The sequence below is a fragment of the Phyllostomus hastatus genome, unplaced genomic scaffold (genome assembly GCF_019186645.2).
Source record: "Phyllostomus hastatus isolate PE091 unplaced genomic scaffold, TTU_PhHast_1.1 phas_scaffold_129, whole genome shotgun sequence".
NCBI classification, from domain to species: Eukaryota; Metazoa; Chordata; class Mammalia; order Chiroptera; family Phyllostomidae; genus Phyllostomus; species Phyllostomus hastatus.
The window spans coordinates 26,706,834-26,726,271 of NW_025334009.1; the positions used below are offsets into that span (position 1 = coordinate 26,706,834).

Here is a 19,438-nt window from a genome sequence, read left to right on the forward strand (position 1 = left end):
CAAAACATTCTAATTTGGTTATCTCTGCTTTTATGTATGGACAAAAAGCTGATCAAGCACTTATCTTTTGGAAGTTTTATTTTTTTCCTAGTCTTTTGTGATAGAAAAGTTTTTTTAACCTTTTTTTTAAGTTCCTTGTTGTCCCTGATTTGTTAGCAAAGGAATGGCCCGTGTGTTTCTAATATCGTGATCTAATGTGGCTCTCCCCTTTCCTGCATTATCATTAAGGCCTGTTGCCTAAGGTAAATAAAAGTGATGTCAGTATCATTAAAAAGCGTGATAACTGATAAATCAAAACACACGATACTCATCTTTTCTTGGACTTGAGTCAGTATTGATGTTGATACCACTTTCCAAAAGGCAGAATAGGGTTTGCCACATACAAGCTGTTAGACCTTGGGCAGGTCAGTCCCTTGCCCTAAGCCTTGGTTTGCTAATCCAGAAAATGGGGCTGTGGGGGTGAGAGGGAATGACTGATGGAAGGAAAAGTCTCGGCAGACAGCCTGGTATATGGTAAGTCCACCACCAAGGGTAGCCCTTTGTTGCTTTTTCTATGCAGAAGACTATCAGGCTTTGTGGGAGATTTTTATTAAAGCTTCAAGTTGATGACATGTTTAGCTTTTGCTATAATAAAAAATTAGTGCTTAACAAGATTATTCAGAGTATCTTTATTCATGAATAAATGAATAAATTCCCAACTGGAAACGGCCCAGTCCATCAACAGAAGCGCAGACACACCAGCCTATTCAAACGAAGGCGTACTGCTCAGCAAACAAAAGGAAGGAGCAACTTATCCACATAGCAACTGGGATGACTCTCAAAACCACTAAGCTGAGGGAAAAGAAGCCAGACACAAAAGAGGCCATAATTTATGATTTCACATAGTTGTGGCAAAATTAATCTATGGTAGGAAAGAAAAACAGAATAGTGGTCGCTTCTGGAAAGTGAGGGCAGGGAGTGGCTGCGAAAGAATTTGAGGGAGCATTCTGGAGTGATGGTAATGCTCTGTATTTGGACAGAGGTTTGGAATACCTTTGTCAGAATTCAATTAATGGCACACTCAAGGTTTGTGCATTTCGTTGAATGTGAATGTTACCTCAAAAGGAAAACAGGCACAAACAAACATAGGATGCTAGTTAATAATATATATGCCAAATATTTAAGAGAAAAGTGTACTTGTCTGCAACTTGGCAGTGCATCAAAAAATAGGATGGATGGATAGATGGACGGACGGACAGAAGGACTTATGGCTAGATATGTGATAAAGCAAATACAGCAAGTGGTTGAATGTAGAATTTGGGTGGAGAATATATGTGCAATCACTGTACAAAACTTTCAACCTCTTACTGGGTTGAAAATTTTCATAATGAAATGTTGGAAAACCAATTAGTATTTAAGTAGGAAAAATAACTTCAGACCCTGTGTAATGCTTTCATTCACTCAAAGAAAGAACTTTTAGTAGATTCCTACTATATGCCAGACTCCCCACCCCTCTTTCTCATAGACTGCCTGGTCAGCAGCCTCCCCAACCCCGAACCCGCTGTGCTGACCCACTGCCTTTCTCCTCCTCTCTCTCCACTGGCCCAGCCCATCTTTCAAGTGTCTGTTTTATTTCTACTACTTCCGAACAGCCCTCTGAGCCTGCTCCTGCCTGAGGAGTTCTGCCTCCCTTCTCAAGGTCTAGTCACTGATCCTGACCAAGTGGAGGAGGACCAGGCCAGGGCATAGGGTGGGAGACCAAGATTTGGACAAATCTGGGTATAAGTCATGGCCCATGCTGTTCCCTCTACCCCAAACACTCTTCTCTTCCCTCTCCACCCAGTCAATGTCTATTCTTTCTGATCTCAGATCAGCATCAAATTTCAGGGACACCTTCTCTGAGCTTCGTAATTAAATCCCAACCCTCCTATTTTCAGTTGTCACTGTTCTGAGGTCTGCCACATGGGACCATTGCTCACAGTGGTCCTTTTACCTCTGCTGGTGGAATTCTTTCCTCGAGTCTGTGTCCCCACCAGGAGGCAGGGGCTTGGTTTGGCTCACCACTGTCTCTCCAGTCCCTAGCAGAGTAGCTGGCTTAGAATAGACACTACTTAATGTTCACTGAAGGAAAGAAAAAGAAGGAGGGTATGGTGGCTATGAGAACTCACCCAGCTCATCTCCAAGCTCAGGGAGCATAGGTGGTCAAGGGCCCCTTCCCTGGGCTCTGAGGTCCAGCTTCACATTGGCATGCAGGTCACATCAATGACAAAGCACAGCAGGACACTAAGCCAGTCCTGTTCCTGGGAGATATGGGACCCCTGAGATGGTTAACTTTGTCTCACGGGCTCCTTAACAGAATTGGCAGAAGCTTCTTCAGGCCACACAGCAGTCTAGAATGTTTGCACCCAGACTTCCTTCCCTCTTTCTTCCACTTGGGTCAGACTTGCATCACCACATGACCATTATCCAAGTCTTTCCTAGTTCCCTCCCCATTTTCTCTAGCAGGGCATTTCCTCCAATACAACCCTTGCAAGGTGCACCTCATCTTGACATCTGCTTCTCAGAAGATCCACACTCACACACACAGAGGGAATGAATAAATGAGTAAGCAAGCCAGAACCGCTTTGGCCCAAAGTTACACCCTGACTGCCTAGTGCTGCCTGTGGCTGCTGAATTAGGCTGCTCCTGAGCTGCATGCTATTCATACTTTCACTACTTCAGTGTCTGGCCTCCATGATTAGCTCCCTGAAAGGTGAAGAAAGGGCCCATGTGTTTTGCGTAGTTTTCTCCTATCTCTCCAGGACAGGAAAGCAGCACGTATAATACCTTGCACACAAACAAAGCAAAGTCCTGGGCATTCAGCAAATAGCAACACAAATTATGAAGAGCAACGTTTTTCAGATTGGATGGTGACCCATTGCTGTGTCAGCTGAGTGTGTCTCAACCACCACTAAAAAAAAGGGAAAATGAATCAGACAGAACAGGTATCAGGATATGTCCCAGAAAGAAGGCATCCATTTTGTGTCCCCGAATGTTTTGTTTCAGTTTTGTACAGATACGTGTGTCTGTACCAGGTCATGGAGTGGAGTGTATTTCTTATGGGGGAGCATGGTACAAATGTTTAGAAAACTCTGGTCTACTGGGACCATCTAGTTAAGCTTTTCTCCAGGATATATCTGTCAACCAAAATGTTCCTTTCAAAAGGGATTTACTAATCAAGTTGGTAGAACAACTCTGAGCAAGCAACTGACTCTCATGGAGAGAAAATCTCAGTACACGACAGCCTGCTTGGAGATACATAGGAGTGAAGTATATGTACAGCTTTGTCTGTGTCATTAAATCTATTGAATGCAGGTTTTTTAAACCTATCTGAGTATTGAATGCCTCCTCCCTCTTTTATGTTCAATCACCCCAGAGCCTCTATGATTCTCTCCAGACTCAGCCATGGATAGACGCTGACCCAGCTCATTCTTCCCAGCTCTGCCCCTGCCCACCCAGTGGACTCCTTACTGCATTGTCCCTGTCGGGGTGGCCCTCCCCACCTTGGTGTCGGAAGCTCTCACTCAGACAGTGATTTTACATGCACCCCTTTCATATACTTGGAGATCTACACTGTGGGATTATGGACGTCAAATGGCTTTTTCTTATTATGCCTCCAAAGGCCTGCAGGATGCATTTGCAACTCTCTCTCCTGGCTTTTCCATGCCAAGTGCATTCATTTGCAAGGCAGCAGGCAGTCACCTGAATAACTCCTGGGCCATGAGGAGAAGGAAGTTAAGTGGCCCACACGGGGACTGAGCATATGACCTGGGCCTCATTCTTCATGCTAGGCTATACGGAGTTAAATACTCAGAAAGCTCTGCATCAAATGAAAAGCCATCCTATCAGCTCAACAGAAACCTGCTCCTCTCCTGTAATTCACAAGGGGATTAATCTGACTTACAGAACAATATGGGGGTCAGGAAGTCTTGATTCTAGACTGTGTCCTGGCTGTGCCCTGGGCCTTAAGGGTAAAATCAGTGTAAGTCTAAGTGATCAAATCAACACAGAACAGTAGAGGTAAAAGGGGCTTCAGAAGACTTAGTTCAAGTCTTTCACTGAACAGATAAACTGAAGCTCCGAGAGCCCAAGCAACTTTTACTAGTCCACACAGCACTGAAGTAGCACAGCACAGGTGGGAACTCACATGTCTGGCTCCTATTTCGTTCAGCCCACTTGTATCTGACAAGGCTGTCACCCTGAGAATCCTTCTATAGTAGTGTTTTCCAGAATGTAAGGTAATTATAGTAGAGAGGCAAACAGCATACATAGCTCATCTTAGAGGTTTTTAAATGGCCTCTAAAAAAAGACAGGAAACAATTACAGAAATTGTAATTGTTCAAAGCAGCAGTTGCATACTCTGGTATTTTAAGTGCTTCAGAAATCTTATTAGTGCCATATAAGTACATGATGCATTTCTCCCATCTCCCCTTGGCAAAGTTTCCCCTTAATTCCACATAAATGGCATTTGCATTATTGAGTGTTTGTTTAACCTTTCAATTTATCAAGACTTTTAGGTACAGTGGTTAGAAATCCAACTAAACCAGTTTGAACAAAAAGGGGACTTTATGACTCATATAAGTGGGAGTCCACTTACCATTGGATTCATAGACTTAAGATTGTAGTTTGGTCTCATACCCTTTCCAAACCCTGCACCCCTCTGTGTGGATGTGGCCTCATTTTCTCCTTCTAAAGATATGCTTTCTCCAGTTGGTTTGGAAGATATTTTCCAGCAGCCCACTCCCAGCTCCACCTCCAAAAATACGACTCTTTTTTTCTCTGCCTCTAAATAAAAAAATCCTAGGCAACAACTCTGATTGGCCTTGCTAAGGTCACTTGGCCACTTCAGACTAATCAATGGGACCAGGTGATTAAATTACTATTGAATGGTGGGGCCTAAGTCATGTGCCTACATCTACAGCCAGGACCTTCATCTCCTGGGATCAACTTCCCATTAGAATCTGATGATTAAGTCTGGAGAGAAGCATTCCCCAAATGAAGATATAAAGACAAATGTTAGTTGACTTGGAAAACTGAGATTATGCGTAAGAGACAAGTAACCTGTCTAAGTTCTAGAAATGATGTATTGTCTGCGACAAATATTTACTTGTTCACACTGTGTTCACAGGTCTGTATTTGCAAAAGTAATGCAAAACCATGGATCTAGAATTCCTACTCTCAACATTGTACCTGTAGCTAACTTTCAGCTGGACGTGTCCAAGTTGTATTATTCTGACCAATAAAACATAAATATGTGTTCACTCTGTGGTTCTTGGGAAAGCATCTACATTCCAGGTATAGGTATTGTTCCTCCCCTCTTCCTTCTTCTGATGGAAGATGGATGTGATATTTGGAGTGGTAGCAGCTACCTTGCAACCATGAGGGACAGCCCAAAAGACTTATGAGCTGCAAACTAGGACCAGCAACTATTGCCTTGCGGCTTTTTGGTATGTAAGAAAAACAACCCCTCTATTTGTTTAAATCACTAAAGTCAGATTGTCTGATACTTGCAGCCAAAATATTCCTGGTATAATGGGTAAATCAGATTCATATGTAGCCATAAGTAAAATCTTAAAAATTTATGGAATCTGCTATAGGTCTATGTCTCTGTTTTATTCTTTTTTTTAATTTTTGTGCCCGCCCCATCTCTGTTTTATTCTTAGATATTTTAGTTATTCATCCTTTCAAACTTTGGAGGAAGATGAAGAAGACACACTTCTTTTACCCAGAGAAAGCTTACAATTAATAGAGCTTAAAATTTAGGCCAATGTTTAACAAAGAATTTCTTCTCATGTTAATTCCCCAATGCTGTAATTAAGCCCATTTGCTTTTTATTTCATCCTCCGTAGAGCTCAAGAATGGCTAGTTACCATCTTTTTAAATAGGGAAGATGACTTAATTAAAATCTTCTTTTCTTTTCCATATCTGTGGTGTGTGTATGTGTGTGAGAGAGAGACAGAGATAGAGACAGAGACAGAGACAGAGAGTTTGTCTTCTCTGGTTAACATGAAATTTTTTTGAATTTATTCATAAATGTTTTTTTTCTAGCCTCTAATCTTTATGTGAGATTTGATCAAACAAAATGTTCAGTTAGAGAGTTTAAAATCTTGTGTGGTCATAAAGCTCTCTGGCCTAGCTGGGGAATAAAATGGTAACAATTTTTTAGTCCCTTGGTTCCCAAACCCTCCAGAGCTGGAGCCACACAGCCTCTCCTGGGTGATCAAGTCTTCATGTGTGCCACACTGGCTTCAAATTCTGGAATCAAGATTGTCCCTCAGCAGAGGAATCAGGCGCAACCTAGGCTCAGGGACACCTGACAGTGAAGAGAGTCTCCGCCATGCTCACTTTGGCCTTGCTGCCCTAGTTCACCTAACTCCCTGCATGGTCTTCAATTTCCCTTGCTAGAGGCATTTTCCCCATCTTGTTTTGACCCTCTTCTTCTGGTAACTGCTCTAGTTTTCCTGCTCCTCTTTTACTATCAATCCTTGTGGCTGTAGCGGAACACATTCCATCTTCAGCCTGAAGGGTGAACGTGTGACTCGGGCCTGGCCAATCAGAGCATCCCATCATCCTAGCCACAGTGATTGGTTCAGAGCTCGCCATGTGACCAAGTTAGGTGATTCAAAGCCAAAGACACTCAGTGATGGGACTTTTGTAAGAATGATTGGGAAAGCAAAGTCCTTTCCCCACAGAGGCTACTGAAAGAAGAAGATATGAGGCTGGCATTTCTGACAGCCATCCTGCCACCAAAAGGGACAAGCCCACAAGAACAGGGCCCACAAAAAGGCAGGAAGAGCTAATAGGAAAAGCCAGATCTTGAAGATACTGTTTGAGCCCTGGATCTAGCCTGGATCATTACTTTCCACTGACTTTCTTACTTCATGATCCAATACATTTCATTTTTTTGTGTAGGCCAATTTAAGTGAATTTCTTGTCCTAAACCCTAGTGTCTTCTGCCTGAGTCCCCAAATTTTGTTAAGATTAGACACCTTGTACTGCCGTGAATGTACCCCCCATCCAACCTTTCAACATCTTCCTTCTTAAGGACTGACCTACTGGACCTTCCTGAAACTCAGGCCTTAACCTGCTTGTCCCTTACAGAAATTAGCAGAGGCCTTTGTGTCCCACCCAGATCCCTGTGGCTCTCTCACTGGTTGCTGTTTACTGCTCACATGGCAACGCTGCCCTGAGAAATGCCCTTGGGAGACAGGAGTTGCCTCTCTGTGAGGTACCTGGGAGTTACAACCCCTCGCCTGGGACTGAGGCTAGACTTCACTGGAAACCATATCCTTGATAAGTTTCTCCTCCTTCCTTATTCTTTAAAAAATAATTTTCACAAGAATGCCTATTATAAGCTCTGCATCTAGGGAACCTGACCTATGACAAATTTTAATTTCCAAAGATGGCAACCACGATGTCTCTCAATCCACATGCCCTTCTTACAATATGACTTTCCTCCCATTAAATCTGCTGGATGTGTGAGTAAGAAAGAGTATCATGAAAGTGATGCCATGTGACTCTGAGTCTAGGTCATAAAAGGCAGGGGAGTTTCTGCCTTGTTCACAGGAACTGGTTCTAGAAAACTTCAGCCTTTGTGTGTGTGTGAGCACTCCCATTAGCCCATGAAGAGAGACTACTTGGAGAAGGGAGACAGGGGGTGGGGAAGAGGAGGGAAGATGGAGAAGGGAAAGGGAGGGAGAAAGGGAGGGGGGAAGGATGGAGAGAGAAAGTGAGTTCCTGATGAGTCCGGCTCCTCCAGCCTCCTGAGCCCAGCTTTAGCCACCATCTAGCTATAGCCCCATGAGAGACCCTGAGTCAGAACCACCAGTCAAGCCTTCCCAAACTCCTGATGCACAAAATCCATACGAGATTTAAAAAGTAATTGTCATGATTATTTTAAGCCAATACATTTTGGAGTGATTTGTTGCCCGGTGATAAAATCTGGATCACGACCTAAGATATCAATCTTTAGCCTTTATCCAAATGTACGCGATGGCCTGCTCTCCCCTCAGCCTGTTTGGCAGCCCTCACACGCAGTGTCTGTTGGTAGCCCTGTTGGCAAACATACTTGGAAAGGCTGCGGCTTTCCAGGTTTCCACCATCTGGAAATGGGGCAACACTGGCATTTGTGGGTTATCACTGTCATTCCACCAACACCCAGGAGGGTTTATGTATCAGGAATTGATGACACTCTACTTGCTGTGTGGTCAGACAGATGAGCCAGGGGCTGTATTTCCCCTCCTGAACACGTTTTACTTGTAATATTAATAATGCTTTCTGGGAAATTCCCAGCTGTTAGGCTTTAAAAATCTTGAAGCAGCCGTTAATCGTGTCTTGGTTTTGTTTAAATAAAAATGTTAATGAAAGTTTTTTCTGAGTGTCATAATGAGAACCAAAAATAGGAACTTGAAGGTGAGGTCAGTTCATGGTTCTCGAAAAGTGGCAGGGGTATGATTTGTCATTGTTCCCCGTGCGCCAAAGGGCTCTCTCTCCAAATCGTCTGAGGATTGATGAATGTTAATGTGCAAGTCCACAAAGTATGTGTGTGTGTGTGTGTGTGCGTGCCTGTGTTTTTAAAGGGCTTAGAGGTATTTTTCTTGCTTATTTCAACCAATATGTTTAAAACATGAAAATCAGCATCTAAAAAATATTGCCCTATTAAAAAACTGTATAGTCACAAAACGGGTGTCTACCCAGACAAAACACCACCTGAAATCTTTGGTTTACTTTTGTTTTGTTGTGGGGACTAGTAGGAAAGGCAGAAAGAAGATGGAGGGATTTTTGCTTCAGGTTATTAACTTTACACTTAAAACAGTCTGTATGCTACTTGGATTTTCAAGGTTTACCTTCACTACCCATTTGCCTATACACCTCTGTAGACCAGGAACTCAGCCGTGTGAGCTCTGGGGGAGGTGGGGGGAATCAATCTGGTGAGAGGGTCCTGCTGGAACAAACTATTACTGATCCTTTTCCTACTTTCCTTTGTTCCTTGCTGTTCTGGTTAGCTATCGCTGAATAACAAGTAACCCCAAAACTTAGGGGCTTAAAACAACAACCATTGTGTTTTTCCACAGTTTTTGTGGGTCAGGATTTTGGGAAGGCTAGGCTGGGTGGTTCTGGCTTGGTTATTGGAGGCAGTTTCAGTCAGTGAGGGGCTGGTATGGTCTGCGGCCAGCTGGGCATCCTTTTCTCTTTTCATGTGCTATCAGGTCCTCTCTGCGTGGGTGAGACTGGGCTTCCTCAAAACATGGTGGCCTCAGAGCGGCTGGGCTGCTTGCATAGTAGGTGCATGTTTCATGAGGGAATTCCAGCTATCTGAGTGGAAGCTGCATTGCCCTCTTAGCTACAGAAGTCACATGGCTTTATTTATGCCGAATCCTATTAATTACAAGTGTGTCATAAACTGCTCAGATTAAGGAGAGAGAAACTAGACTCACCTTTTGAACGGGAGAATGGCAAGGCCATGGAAGGGCATGTGGGGCAGGAGACAGGGTTGCAGGCCAGGCTGGAAAATACAGTAGCCACCCTGCTCATGCCGGGTTTCTTCAGTGTTCCCATAGATTCTGTGAACTACCTGAAAGCCTTGAACAATATTCTTTACACCTTAAGGTAATCAGAGCACACCTCTCAGGTATGCAGTAAGAACCCTGGCAGGCACACTCTTGAAGTTTACTTGTAAACTCGGTGTAGGAGAAAGACAAAAAGGGAGGTGGCTTTGGAACCAGTTTCCCTCTGTAAGATAATAAGATCACATAATGACTTTGAGAAGAAAGGAGAGGCAAGAATAAGATTGTGCTTGGTTATCTTTTGACTGCCGAGGTCCTGTCCTGCATGACTTAACTAGCTGTCTTTTCAAGAATGAATAACACTTGTAAAATATTGATAATTCCTTAATAACAGCATTAGCAAAGATGCTCGATACTAATGTCCGGAGAAGAAGGCAGATGTTTGAGTCTGGCCTATTGCCATCCCAGCTGTTGCTTAGCTGAGGATGGGCGCCAAAACCAGAATTTAGGCCAGTTAAAAGTCTCTCGTGCTTTCCCCCTGACTGTCCAGGCTGACAGTCTGTGTCTTGATACTGGGACCTGAAAACTGCAGGCAGGGCTGAGAGAAATGGCCTCGGTGGGGCCTGGGGGAGAGTCTATTCCAGAATCTCCGTTTTGGCGGAGCAGAGAGAGGACTGACACTGGGAAGGAGAAACGTGGGCCTGCAGACACTGACATTTAAACCCTCTAAATGCGTTTCAAAATGGGTTGGGGAGGACAAAATGAGCCAGGAAGAAAGAAAGAGCAAGCTTTGCAAGAAATATAATTAACCCGATATACAAGTATTAGCTCCTGGCATCAATGGTGCTATGGTCTGAATGTTTGTGTCCCTTCAAAATTCATATATTGAAATCCTAAACCCCAAGATGATTGTATTAGGAGTTGGAGCCTCTGGGGAGAGATTAAGTCACGAAGGTAGAGCCCTCAGTAATGAGATTAGTGCCGTTAAAAAAAAAAAGCTCCTAGAGCCCTGGCTGGTGTGGCTCTGTGGGTTGAGCGCTGGCCTGTGAGCTGATAGGTCACCAGTTCGATTCCTGGTCAGGGCACATGCCTAGGTTTCAGGCCAGGTCCCCAGTGGGGGGCGTGAGAGAAGCAACCACACACTGATGCTTCTCATCCTCTCTTTAGAGGGGGTAAAGGATCCTGGACAGGTCCCTTGACCTTTGTACTGTGGAAGGTTATATCATAGAAATGGTCATCTGGGAAGTGGGCCCTGGTCAGGGTAGGGAGGCGGCACAATCTGGGACTTCTCAGACTTCAGAACTATAAGACATAAATGTTCATTGTTTATAAGCCACTCAACCTATGGTATTTAATGTTGGCAGCCTGAATGGACTAAGACAAATGGCATTCACCTATTTACGCATTTATTCATTTCTTGATTTTATTCATTCATTCCTCGAATTACTTTAGAAGCCAGGGCATTCTGAGGAATGGAGAAATTACTGGATTCGAACTCTCGTATAGTTAGAGAAATAGGATTAAATGCTTACATATCAGGCAATGCAATTAAATCTCAGTTAACAAAACCTCTTGGAGGGAAGGTCCTTTAGGCAAAATCATATTTGGAAAGATTTTTTAAAAAGCAGGTATCTTGAGAAGTTGTTCATGCTGTAGAGCTGAACCATATGCTAACAGTTAAGGGGGAAATAACTCTTCACTGTTTAGAGTTTCTTCCTATACAGCATGGAGAGGGGTGCGACAAGGCCCTTATGTTTGCTTGCCAATCATCAAAGTCAACCATCAACTGACTAATACTCCCCTCTCATATCACACACATTTATCATGTTAGCACAGGAGGTACTCCAATGTGCCCAGAATACAACTTAACTCAGGTTTCTACACCATTTCAAAGGGGAATAGAGTATCAGAAACTTACTCCCAGTCAATTTCAGGGTTGGCTCCAGCTCCCCTAGAGCTGTGCCTGTTTGGGGGGCTCCCATTGTGACAAAGCTTTCTTGCTTTCTACTGACTTCAGAGAGTTGCTTTTTTAGATTTTTGTGTTGAGTTTATCTGTAGGAGAGGTGGTTCAATACCAGCTGCTTGACCATGCCAGGGTGGAATTCACCACCCTTCCTTTTGAATAAACTAGATGGGCAAGATATTGGCTTTCTCTTTCTCAGGGACTTACAGTGTTTACTCACTCCTACTTCTTCCTTTTTAAAGATTTTATTTATTTAATTTTAGACAGAGGGAGAGAAACATCAGTTGGTTGTCTCTTTCATGCCCTCAAGTGGGGAGCTGGCCCGAAACCCGGGCATGTGCCCTGACTGGGAATCAAACCAGTGACCTCTCAGTTCACAGGCTGATGCTCAATCCACTGAGCCAGGCTAGCCAGGGCTCACTCCTGCTTCTCCTCACATTTTTCTCCCTCCCTGGAGCCTGGGGTTATGTTACACATCCTGAAAAGTTGGGGAGATTTTTTCTGCTTCTTTATTTTTTTCTAAATTTGGAGTCCCTTTGGACATTTGAAACTCAAAAGTCTAAGCTTTTGAGCTCTCCAAGACTTTTCTTTGTCTTTCTGCTGGAACAACCATTCCCTGAGCTATGGATGTCAGATGGTTTAGTTGGGTCACTCATCAAATACAGGGGGAGAAATAACAGGAAATATTGGAATTGGAAAGAGTATCACCTAATATTTTAAAAAAATTATACCTCCATGTTAGACAACATCTGTGTTTTGTGATTATTTGGCTGTGGTTTAGTATGAGAGTCACTGAGTAGATCTGATATTTAAATCAATAGTTGCAGGTATTTATGCTTTCTTATTTCATTCATTTATTCATTCAAGCATGCTTTACTCATTAAAAAAACATTTAGAGAATGCCTTTTATTTGTCAGGCCCTGTGCTGAGTACTAATTATGGAATGAAAAGTTGTGCTTATTAAAGAAATTTCAGGTATCAGCAAACATTAAGGTGGGAGGCATCCTAGAATTAAATCTTACCTACTTTTTTTGAGCAAATGTGAAATGGTACTGCTATCATTATTTTTAAGTGTCTTGAGAGAGTGAAGAAAGCACAAAATCTGGAGTCAAAAAGCTGAAGTTTAAGTCCTGCTTCACCATTTATTAACAGCGACACCTTGAGCAAACCTCTTCGTTTATCTAAGCTCTAATTTCCTTTTCAATCAGTAAGTATTGAATGTTGCTGGAATGAAAGCTTTCTGAGATAGGAAAACTGCATGTTCCCTTCCTGCGGCATCACCATTCCTAGCATAGTGTTGGGACATAGCAGGCTTTCAAAACAATACTTTAAAATTAAATGAGTGAGTAAATAATAGCTCTTATTGCTTTTGTGATCACAGACTTTTCTAACTGGACATCTTGTGAATTGTGAAGGTTCCAGGTTACAGTGGGAAATGCTCCTCTAATTGGATGCTTCCTTTGTTCTTCCAGCTTCCACCCATGCTCATGATGCCTTCCAGAACGTCTGATGGACTTTATTAAATGCTATCAACCAGGATAGGCTAGGTTATGCTGCAGAAACAACTTGTAGTCGCAGTGGTTAGCAAACAAGTTGTTTCTTGTTTGTGTTCCATAATCCTTATAGGTTAGATGGAGGGCTCAGCTTCTTACAGCCGTTCATGGGTCTAGATTGATGAGTAGCACCACGTGTGATGTTGTTAGTGACCTTGCCAGAGGGAAGAGAGGGCTCTGGAGAATCTCATCCTATCAATTAAGTAATTGTTGTGAAATTGATGCCCGCCACTTCCGCTCAAAACTCATTGGCCAGAGCTAGTTTTATAGCCTCTTCGAACCACAAGGAGCCAAGGAGAACAATGCTACCCTCAGACCATATGGAGAAGATCAGAACTCTTGAAGGAATAGTGCTAATGATCACTGCAGCCCTGCCTTGTAAGGGAAATCATGAGCTGGTCCATTGAGGGCCCTCTAAGCACAGGCCTGATGCAAAATAGTTGGAAACATCTTTCCTACTCTTGGATCTTTTCACTGTCCCTCAGGGTACCAGGGCCCTACTCTCCATCTCAAGGGTTTACCAGCACCCTTAACTATTAAATGAGGGCTAAACTCCAGGAACAGGAGTTAGTTTTACTGAATGGTCCACAGGTTGTGCTTTGGCTGCTGTTGAGGGGAGTTCACTGCCCAATGTCAGTGGGAAGGACAAACACCATTTTCATGTCCTCTACTGAAGACTTACAGTGCTCCTCCTGGGCAAGTTCCAACAGTCGCTGTTCCATTGTCCACAGGGTTCCCAAGTGACATGGATGGATGGTTCTCCCTTGAGTGGAGAGAGGTGGGTGTCTCAGTTCTGACTCTGATCAGTCCTGTGATCAATTCCTCTGATCAATTGCTCCCTACTGACATAGCCCCTCTGTTCCTCCCAGCTCCCCTTGCTGCAGTCCCGCAGCTTTGATCTATTTTTAGAAGGTGTGTGTGTGGGGGGGACAGTGGGTGGGTAGGGGAAGGAAAGACGATATGATAGGGAACAATGGTTCTACTGATTCCGAATTTTTCCTTTCCTTTTTTATTTTACATTTGGACCTTGACTTTTGAAAATCCAAAAGCCAAGAATTTGACTTCTGTCCCTGGTATTACCATGAGGACACTCCCACATGGCAAACGATGTCTTCTCTGGCTATCTAAATTGCTGGGAAGAAGGTTGGTGCGGTGTGACAAGACATACAGTGGGGGACTGGAAATAGCAGAGGTGGAAGGAAAACCATATCAATTCATACATCAAAATATTAGCCCACCACTTATTTAATGATTTATCTGTGTAATTTTCTTTTTTGACGTCTGTGAAATACTTCAGTCTATAGGGCTCCTACATGTTCATGCACATACACTTCGTATCTTTGGTAATAAAGTCTGCTGGCAAATGCAAGTAACTAGATAGGTCCCATGAGTGGAATAACCAGTGAAAGGGGTGGATGTGGATGGCTTCTGGTAAAGCCAGAGGGTCCCTGGGGCTGCGTGAGGGAAACAAGGCTGCCGGGAGCAGTGCTTCACACCGTGTTCCCGAAAGTTCCGTCTCCCGTGGCTCTCTGCTTCAGAGAGCAAATTCTCTCTCAGCCACAGGAGGGCCCCACTCCCCTGGACTGCCCTTTTGACAGACTGGGAATTCAGAGGAAAAAATGAGGAGCAGGTTCAGGAGCAAAATAACAATAATTTTGTTTGTTTTTGGCAATGGATGAATGGAACATTGGGCAGCCACCCAACATTTCCTCAAATTGGTGATGTCTGCGGGTGGCATTCGCAGAGTATTAGTTTGGCTACACTTTGGACAAAAGCCCCTGGCCTTAGCCAGTCAACGAATACATGCATATAAAGTACCCTAACAACTGCCTGCTCCCACCCCAATTCACACTCCCACACTGCAGCGGCGGGGGGGGGGGGTGGTACAGGGCATGTGGGGACACCAGCACAAGTGTGCCCTGCTCCTCTGTGACCATGGTCTTTCCAGGGGTGCCTCAGGGAGGGCCGTGCCTGTCACAGCAAACACAGGGGAGGGGCTCCTCCCCAACCACTGGCTCTGGGGCACAGAGCTCTGGCCTTGGCCACCCCGTCTCCTTACGAGAATGAATGTTACCCTACGAGGGGCCAGCTTCCTGCAACCCATTTAGTATGGAGCAGCTGGCCAAACTGTGATCTCATTGTCGCTGGAAACCCACTTAAAATATTAACCGTGAAGATAAAAACGAATCATTCTTGTACCTCTGGGGCATATCTGAGTTTCCTTATCTCTCCTGTCAGCCCTGAAATGTTGCTGCTCCACTGCCCTGTCTGAGACCTGGGTTTTGTGGTCCCGTTCATAAACAGTTAGGACAATCGTTCTTCAGGGTCCGAAGCTTCTGATGGGCCTGTTTTCTACAAAAACTGTCTATAGAATAACAAGGAGACTGATTTATTTTAAGCTAAAATGGAGGGGAGGGCTCCAGGGTGTGGTAAAATTGCAGGATGGGGGCTGGAGGTTGGAAGAGGTGGGCAGCATAGGTTACCTGGGACTCTCCTTCCATCCAAGCCTCTGTGCAGCTAGGATGCAGCAAAAGTGTTCCGGAGGCTGGTGGCCATGGCCGTAATCATCTCCAGAGTGGGTGATGCTGCTGAGGCCAAGAGAGAGAACTATTCCAGTGGGGGACCCCTTTAACAGAGCTTTTACACAAATTGTACAGTCTGGCCACGGCTGCTGCTTACTGTTACCCAGGCTGGCTTAACTCCTCTCCATTCCACGGGGTGTGTGAGGAGAACCAGTTTCCCCATTAACTTGGGGTCTGTGTTTTATTGACCGGGAATACTGGGGATCCTGGTTCTGGGGCCATCTGTGACCTGTCGTGCTATAATAACTTGGTTTTCCCCGTGTTCGGCTCCCTCTCCAAGTACTTAGTGTTAAATCATAGCGGGAGGAAGTGTGAGCAGAGGAAAAACAGCACTATTACATGACCCCCGATGAGACCGCTGTGATAGAATTAAAAGCTGCCGCCCTAGGACATTCTAACAGATGACATTGTGAGGTTGCCAAGGTAACCCACCAGGATACAGTTCTAGCATCTTTGGGGTTGACGCTGGGTAGGGGAGGTCAGTCAGAGGTGAGGCCCAGCTGCCCAGGGTCAATCCCCTGACTGGCCAGTCCATGACAGCCAAGTGGAAAATCAAGGTTGGCCAATGCTTAACACAAATGAACCCAATGCTGGCTCCTCACTGGATATGCAACGAAGTGAAAGAGACTCAGAATACTACAATACTCCAGATAAGTGTTCAGTGTAGGTCACACAGAGCCTTAAAAGACCTAGATGCTAACAACTCATCCATTCATTCCATAAATGTTTATTGAACACCTACTGTGTACCAGGTAGGAAGTGTCAGAATTCCCAGGGGGAAAGGTTGAGCGTTCTAGAAAGCCCTAAAAAATGCAGACCCAAGCAGGGGGAAAAGGCATTTATGACATTTACAGACCATTAGTACTCAGAAAAATGTTGAGTGGAGGAAAGTGGAAACAATCAGAATAATTTATTAATCCCAAGGACCTGGCATTTAAAAAAAATTCTGTGCAAAATTTTACAGTGTTGAAATGGTTTGTTCCAAGGAAAAATCAACCTCTTGCCCCACCACAACCAATTTAGGCCGCCTTTCCTTTTTTTTTTCTGCTTATCTTTTGAAAACTGCTTCGTGGTTTGTTTGTTTTTTTTTTTTTAAACTGGTTAACACCTATAAATGTTATTTTCTTTCTTCAATGCAGATGCCATGCAAAGATCAGAAAGATTTCTGACGGGCCTGCCTTGCAACACTGGAGGCTTCAGGAAGATTAAAGATTCCTCCCTCTGGCCTCAAAGGTGGGCGTTCCAAACCCCTGATAGTGCCACCGGACACACGTCCCCACACACTGCTATTTGAACCTGGACTTGGGCTGTCACCTGGTCTTATTTTCTCCTAGGTGGCAGGCCAAGGGAGGGCAGAGATCCGGAGAGTGCTGGTGGGTGGTGGTGACTGCTGCCAGCAGGTGGCGGGGTAGGAAGGGTAAGGGGCAAAAAGCAAGAACAAAAACCCAGATTCTGGGAGGGGGAAGGAAAGAGAACTGGGAAGTGTGGAAAAAGAAACACATGGAAGAAAACCTCTGAGAAGCAATGGTAACAAGAAGAATTTCTGAAATGCAAATAGTCCTTCCTTACCTCCAGGGGAGGTGCTATTAGTACCAGAAGGACCTCCTTATAACACCTTTGGGGCTGAATCTAGCCCTCTGTGGACTAGACTGTGGACTCCCATGCCTAAGGCCCTCTCTATGGGCAGAAAAAGCACTTAATTAGATTATGTCTGCTGTCTGTTCCAGTCCCCTTATAATAATAACAACAACGTTAATAGCAAAGTTATAGAATGCTTCCTAAACACTTTACATACAAAATCCAGGAGGAAGTGGTATTTGAGAAATGAGGAAACAAGCCCAGAGAAGTTAAGTCTCTTACCCAAGTCACACAGGGAGTAAGTAGGGAGGCCAGGAGGCCAACCCTGCATGTCTGACAGTAGCGTCCCAGCTCCTAACCCCCACACTGTAACTTTGCTTTGTTTAAATAGTTCCAAGAAGAAAGAAATTTTATAATGCACTCACTGCCCCACATCTTCACTTTACTAAAGTAGCCCTGGCCTGGCACTTTATTTATATCATTTTCTTCTTGGGCAGCTTAGAAGTGCAGGGCAGGATGGTTCCCCAGATTTTCTCAAACCTTCTAGACACCCTAAATTGGTGGCATCGGGTGTGGCAAATAAACAGTGGCAATTATCCCTCTCCCTAAGCACTAACTCCCAAGGAATAAGTTAGGCAGCACCGGGGCCGGCAGGGATGGGCTCACCTGAGGAATGGGGAGGAGGAATGATCCTCAGTTAATGCCTCTCCCACCTTCTGGCCATAGTACCTTGGTAGCAGTCACCCTCCAGAATCCCAGCTCAAAATTTGAGGGATCCCAGTACCCCACGTGCGCTCTCAACACACACACACACACACACACACACACACACACACACACACAGCCTTGGTTAGAAGTAGAGAGGTGGGTACATGAGCTTGGGACCTCTGAGCCGAGGGCACCGAAGGGTTGATGGGTGGGTAGCGTGTGCCGCACGCGAATTGTCCACCGAGTGGAGGCAGAGGCGCGGCACAGAGCGTGCAGAGGGCGCGGGGCGGGCCGCTGCCCCCGCAGCGGCTGTTAGGGGCCGCACGGCTTCCCCCAAAGATGCAGCGCAGCATATTTTGTACATGAGTTCAGAGGAAGAGGAAGTGTAGCCGGCGGACGCGCGGCGGCGGCGGCGGCGGCGGAGGAGGCACCGGGAGCCAGTCGGAACTAGAGCTGGAGCGCGCCGGGCGCAAGGCGCAGCGCGCAGCGAGCGGGAGCGCGGCTGCGGAGGGCTCCGACGGACTCACGGATCGCGGGAGGAACGGACACACGAGAACGCCGCGCCGTCGCCACCCTCCATAGCCCGCCCCAACTGGTGCCCACGCCTTCTCCGCGCCGCCTCCTTTGCATGGCACAAACTTTCCTCCCGGGACGGAACACACTGTCTCAGGGAGCCGGCACCCACACCTTCTCCTGAGCTAGTCCGGAACGGTAGGTAGGCGCGCGGCAGGACTTGGGGTGTACGTGGCCCCTCCGTTTGGCCCTTTGGATCAGGACTCCTGTGGACAGGAGGAACCCTGCGTGGCGCCTCCCTGCAGGTTGCGGGAGCTGGAGAGTGTTTCCCAGGCTCCCGGGCTTCTGGAGAGCCCCTCCTCTAAACCTCTTTCCTTGCACCTCTGACCCGGTGTTGATGGGGTCGGGCCCGATCCATGGGACACAGCAGTCTTGGGCCAACTTTTTCGAGAAAAAAAATCATCCCTGGCGCGCTCTGGGGAGAGGCACCCCAGAGCAGTCTGCTGGGGGTCCCAGGGCTTTGCCGGCTCGGGGTGGGGGCTGGGGTGGCGCCTAAGAAGGAAGCGGAGGGGAAGCTTCCAGGCTACAGGTGGGTCTAGGACACTGCTGTAGGGGGTCCTCTGTAAATATGAGGCGGGAGCTGGCGACAGAGTCCAGGAGGGCACGAGGGTGGGGTGGAGGCGGCTCTGGCTGCCCTTAATGCGTGCGCCCTAGGAGGTAGCTTTGCTCTCTGGGCAGGAATGATGGATGAGTGGGAGCAGACGCGCGGCATGTTCAGAGGAAGCGCTGCAGCCACTGGAGGCTCAGAGACTCTGGGCGCGGGGAGTCCCCGGCGCTGAAAACGGGCATTCCCCCTTTGTAAGGGGGTTTCTTCCCTAGTCCTAACCTACTTAACCTAGGCTTGAGAGACTGCAGTGTGGGTCTGGGTCAGGGTGGGGCGGTGGCGGCTTATATTTCAGGAAACCCAGCAGTCAGGTGTGCAAACCCTCCTCCCGAGCCCGGGGCTCTTGCCCTTCA

General features: G+C 45.9%; 1 protein-coding gene and 1 pseudogene across 1 annotated transcript in view; both read left to right on the plus strand.

Annotated features, from left to right (window-relative positions):
* Nucleotides 1-18,490, plus strand: part of LOC123830407 — a 39,530-nt pseudogene extending 21,040 nt beyond the window's left edge.
* The window catches only part of RFTN1 (raftlin, lipid raft linker 1), a 186,468-nt gene continuing 185,334 nt past the window's right edge, over nucleotides 18,305-19,438 (plus strand). The window contains exon 1 of the mRNA XM_045856862.1: nucleotides 18,305-18,619. The gene's annotated coding sequence lies outside the window, so the exon portion shown is untranslated. The remainder of the gene's footprint in view (nucleotides 18,620-19,438) is intronic.